The sequence below is a fragment of the Siphateles boraxobius genome, unplaced genomic scaffold (genome assembly GCF_051911475.1).
Source record: "Siphateles boraxobius isolate OS27281-9 unplaced genomic scaffold, OSU_SipBor_1 19, whole genome shotgun sequence".
In the NCBI taxonomy this organism is placed as follows: Eukaryota; Metazoa; Chordata; class Actinopteri; order Cypriniformes; family Leuciscidae; genus Siphateles; species Siphateles boraxobius.
Window position 1 is genome coordinate 30,928,390 of NW_027508799.1, and position 6,000 is coordinate 30,934,389.

Here is a 6,000-nt window from a genome sequence, read left to right on the forward strand (position 1 = left end):
CTTGTGTCCGATGTCTCCACACTCGAAACATCTTATGCTGCCAGTAGTTGCATACACCATAAATAATCTTCCCTCGTGTTTCACACGAAAAATTATATCCAGTGTATTCTCAGGCGATTCTAGCACCATGTAAACGTACCGTCTAAAAGACGCAACATGCTTGAGAGCCGGATGTTTACATCCAAGCGCAACATTTTTAAAGGGACTAACAACTTTTCCAAAATGCGCTAACTCACGTTGCAAAACGTCATTTGATTTGAAAGGCGGGATATTTAAAATTGTTACCTTTGTTGTCGATACATTGGAGAAAGTTGCACAAAAGCATCTTTAAAAGCGCTATATAAATGAGGATGACTTGACTTGACTTGACCATGACTGAGTATTTTATGTCCTTTCCACCACAAATTCCACTCAACTTAATTCATCAAATCACAATGAGTTTTATTATTTCATAGACTTTAGCACGCTTTACACCTGCGGGAAAACCTCGGGATAAACAAAGACACTAAAATTAGCGTAGATGCCATTCTTCTTATGATGTAATGAGTACATCAGGATTTGAGGGAAGTGTTCCCAGTTCCGGCTGACCTAATCTAAGCAGCCCAATATTGAATTATAGAAGTCTATAGTGTTATGTGAATGCTAGGTCAAAGAGATGTGTTTTTAGTCTAGCTTTGAACTGACAGACTGTGTCTGCTTGCCGGACAATGTTAGGAAGATTGTTCCAAAGTTTTGGTGCTAAATAGGAAAAGGATCTACCGTCAGCAGTCAATTTAGATATTCTAGGTATTATCAACTGGCCGGAGTTTTGAGATCGCAATAGACGTGAAGGACTATAATGCGTTAAGAGCTCGCTCAAGTACTGGGGAGCTAAACCATTTAGTGCTTTGTAAGTAATCAGCAATATTTTAAAATTTATACGATGTTTAATAGGGAGCCAATGCAGTGTTGACAGAACCGGGCTATTATGGTCGTACTTCCTGGTTCTGGTAAGAACTCTAGCGGCTGGTACAAATTTAAGTAGAGGTGTGGGCATTTTTTTTTCTTCAAAAATAAGGGTGGATATTATAAGTATAGAGGAACCAGTGAAGGGTCGATTGTTGGTGGTTAAAGCTCAAGTTCAAGATATGCTTGTTTTTCTGATGAATATTTATGCACCAACTGTGGGACAGGAGCGCCTACAGTTTTTAAATATACTTAGTGAGAGTCTTAAAAAGTGTCTTAGTGAAGGATGTGTTGTTATTGGTGGAGATTGGAATTGCACTATTAATTTTACTATAGATCGTAATACTGAGGAACCTCATATACAGTCCTCAAGTGCATTGTCAAAACTCATTAAAGGTTTCCAGCTTTTGGATGTGGAGAATTAAACACCCAAATGATAGACAGTATACATGGATTAAGGCTTTTAATAATCGAGTTAGTGCTGCCCGACTAGATAGATTCTATGTGTCAAAATCTTTTAACAGTAGAGTAATTCAGTGTTGCATTTGTCCTGTGGGTTTTTCTGATCATCATTTAATTATTATTATAACAATGAACATGTCAAATACACCTCGAAAATCTGTTTACTGGCATTTTAATGTGAAATTGCTGCAGGATGCTGTTTTGTGAATATTTTGTTTTCTTTCGGGATGATTGGAAAAAGGAAAAGAGTTCTTTTGAAAACTTGATGATGGGATGTAGGTATCACTCAAATAAAAAAATCTGTCAGCAGTATACAGCCAAATGTAGTAGTAGAATAAAGAATGTGATTGAAACACTTGAAAAGCAAATTAATTTAATGGAATTGCAGTTGGTTGATGCACATAATTATTTGAGAGAAAGGACCACAGGTGCTTAGGAGGCTATAGTTCTCTCCCTGGAGCGTCGGTCAGAACGCAGGACAGGAGGCAGGAATCAGATTGAACGTTTTACTCAACTTTCTTCAGCAGCACAGACATACATTAGACAGCAATTACAGGTGCAGATTTGAATGTAGTAGCTGCCTCTCAGCTTATATTAATGGAAATGGTAGGTTAACATTTTGTACTTGAGTGTATGCGTGTAGCTGAAAATAAACAAAACAGTAAGGTTACATGCCTACTGTATAAACTAGCATTATTGATGAAGTCTAACACCAGCTCAACCAGGGGACTAATAACTTGTGAGTCACCATTCCTTAACATAATCTGTACAGAACAAATAATGTAAATGTAATGATGTAATAATGCAAGCATAAAACTTAACTCAGTTACAAACAACATGCATAAGCATACTACAATAGCGTTCATTCTTTGCCAACTGCACAGCATGACTCGTCATTTCTCTCGAGTGGATTTATGACCCAAATACTCGAGTATTTCTAGATATTCACTTATATAATCGATCCTAAACAAGTAAAGGATAAATAAAGCTCACTTTTCTCATAAGGACGTACACAGTTATTAATGTTCAACACAAACACTGCACCGCGACTTCTTGAACAGTCTTGCTGTGGAGAATGCAGCTGTTTGTATCACGCGCATTTCTCGTGCGCAATCACTTCCAGCCCATCCGCTAATGGCCACTAGATGGCGCCTTTGCGCTACCTTTATAACAGCCGCCCCCACATTTGCTATGCTAATGTGCTCCAATTGAATGTTAATCCTCCGTAGGCAATTCAGGCAGCTGAATTAGCTTCACCACAGGTCTGGTGAAGCTTTTGTCCTTGACTTTTACCTCAGCTGCTCTCACATGTCCATCAGCGCTTGGAAACACCTTTACCACTTTGCCTACTAACCATAGAGCCCTTGGTAATTGGGTGTCAACCATCATTACAACACGCCCCTCAGTAAGGTCCTCAGTAGTCCTTTGCCATTTTTGCCTCTGCTGAAGACCTGGTAAGTAGTAGCTTATGAACTTGGCCCAGAAATGATCCACCAGTATCTGACTTTGTCTCCACCGTCTACGACTTAGGCGGTCAGAATCTTGGTAGACAACTTGCGGCAATGAACTACTGGGCCATCAAAACATGATTTGGTGTTATTGGGTCAACATCTGCGATGTTAGCTGACACATACCTCAATTGTTTGGAATTCAAAATAGCCTCCACTTCAATTAAAACTGTTCTGAGTACTTCCTCAGGAACGCTTTGTGCTCCAATTGTGGTGCTAAGTGCTGCTTTTACAGAGCGAATCCCTCGCTCCCACATTCCTCCAAAGTGTGGAGCTGCTGGAGGATTAAATTGGAAGTTGATTTGATGTTTCGCCAGCAACCCTTGCAGGTTAGGACTCATGGCAGTGAAAGCCTCTCTCAACTCGTTCTCTCCCCCTCTAAAATTTGTCCCCTGATCAGAGTGAAGTTCAGCAGGGGTACCACGACGTGCAGTAAACCTCCGTACTGCCATCAAGAAGGCATCTGTGTCAATAGAGGTAAGTACATCAAGATGCACTGCTCGAGTGGTAAGACATTTGAATATGATACCCCATCTCTTTTCTGTACGCCGGCCAATCTTCACATGGAATGGCCCAAAGCAGTCCATCCCAGTGGAATAGAACGCTGGCTTGAACAAACGAAGTCAGGCAGGAGGCAAGTCAGCCATCTTCGGTGAAACAGGTTTGGATCTTAACTTCCGACACTCCAGACAAGCATATTGATGCTTTGGAACAGCCTCACGCCCTCTCAATATCCAGTACGACCGTCGGAGTTCAGCGAAGACCCGCTCTGGTCCAGGATGGCATAAGCTCTGGTCAAAATCCTGGATTAACAGTTTGGTGATGCAGTGGCTCGGATCCAGCACAATAGGGTGTTTGAAGGAAGGATCCAAATCCTCTGCTCTTCGGAGGCGTCCACCAACTCGAATGACCTCATTTGTTGCATCAAACTCAGGAGCCAGAACAAGAAGGCGGCTACTGGAAGGAACTGAATTCTTGGCTTTGAGAAGGTTATATTCCTCTAGGAAACTTTCCAGCTGGGACTGTTTAAGGACGAGGGAGACTGCCTGCTGATAAGTTGCTGCACTAGATGGAGCAGCTTGCCCTGCTTCCTCAGGCTGAAGGGTGCTTGCTGTGGCCTCCACCAGTTCACTCCAAGTAGCATACCTGCTGGAATCAGGGACAGACCTATCAGAACTTGAGATGTAATGGCAGAACAAGGAACGTCGTAGCTCGGTAGGATCTTCTTCACTGGACCCTGCTGGAGCTTCTGGCCACTCATCAGGTGGTCGTAAAAGAAAAGATGGACCTTGACATCCCCTATTTGGTTGTGCTAGTTCCACCAATGATTTACCCCTGGTCAGATCATCTGCCGGGTTAAGTGTTGATCTCACGTACCTCTATGACTGCTGATCTGTGAGCAACCCTGGTTCCCACAAAGACCTTGAATCGACACGAGTTTGACTGGAGCCATGTCAGGACAGTGGTCGAGTCAGACCACAAGATGGTATTCCTGATTGGTAAGGTGAGCTCACTGACTATCAACTTTGCAAGTTGGGCTCCAGTGACTGCTGCACAAAGCTCCAGTCTTGGCATGGATTGTTGTCTTTTTGGCGCAACTCGAGATCTGGCCAGAAGGAATGCCAAGTGAACACCACCTTCAGCATCTTCCGAGCATAGGTAGGCCACTGATCCATATGCTCTCTCAGATGCATCACAGAACACATGGACATCTCGTATCACGTCTGGCTGATCCATAGTTGTTGGAACATAGCAGCGAGGTAAGGTGATGTGAGATAATTCAGGCAGTTCTGCTACCCATGTATTCCAGGCTTGGAGCAGCTCCTCAGGTAGTAATGGGTCATCCCATTCTCGTTGTTTATCCCAGAGTCGCTGTACAATCACCTTAGTCCGAGTTGTATATGGTAATATTAGCCCCAACGGGTCATACTGTCTGGCCAATGTATGGTACACAGTGCGCATTATGGTTGGGCCGTAATCGTCCAGTCGATGTTTATAACCGATGGTATCTGTAGGGCAATGCCATCTTAGACCTAAGGTAGACTCTTGAATATCAGAAGAATTTTGGGTGAGCCACAATTCAGCGTTATCTGAGCGAGTTTCTTGAGGAAGATGGCTAAGGATGTCAGGGGCGTTGCTGGCCCACTGGCGGATCTCGAAGCCCCCTGATGCCAACAGGACATGTAATTTATCAAGTAAATCTTTGGCATTAGCTTTTGATGATAGACTCTGTAAACAGTTGTCTACATAGAAACACATGTCTACTGAATTCCTGACATCTTCTCCCTCGGTGCTGTGATCGTGCACGTGTTTTTGTAGGGCAAATGTGGCACAAGGAGAACATGTGGTACCAAACGGCAGAACCTGCCACTCATAGACCACAGGAGGCACATCACGGCAGAGATTCCGCCACACAAACCAAAGAAGGGGCTTGTCCTTAGGCAGAAGGCAGACCTGGTGAAACATTGCCTTTATGTCCCCGCTTATTGCGACGGCATGCTCTCGAAAGCGAAGCAAGACCCCCAGGAGTGATGGGCCAAGGGTAGGCCCAGGAAGGAGAGATTCGTTGAGGTTGCAACCCTGGAATTGGTAAGAACAATTGAATACTAGGCGGTTCTTCCCATTATGTTGTACCAGATGATGGGGAATGAACCATGATTCCTCACTCTGTGCAGCCTCCTCCTCAGTCAGCTTACGCACTGAGCCTGCCAGTTCAAGCTTGCTAATTTCTGTGATGTATGCTGAGGCTTTGTCCTCATCTTTAGCAAGTCGCTTCTCCATACCTCGGAGGGTTGGCATGACTTCATCGTTGGTTGCATGGAAAGGGGAAGTATTTATCCTCCGTAGCAAAGGGGCCGCATAGTGCTGAATCTTGTTATGCTCAACACGGATCGTCTTACTTTCCAGAAGTGAGAGTGCCTCTTGATCCTCTTGTGATCTAGTTACCTGTTTCTCTGATTTGAATGGTAGCGTGTCCACCTGCCACAGCTTCTCCACATTTCTCAGAAGTTCAGCTGTTTCAGAGTTTACTGAGGCCAGGTAACAGTTCTGAGATCTAGGATGCTGTGGTAGACCCCTAGCTGGG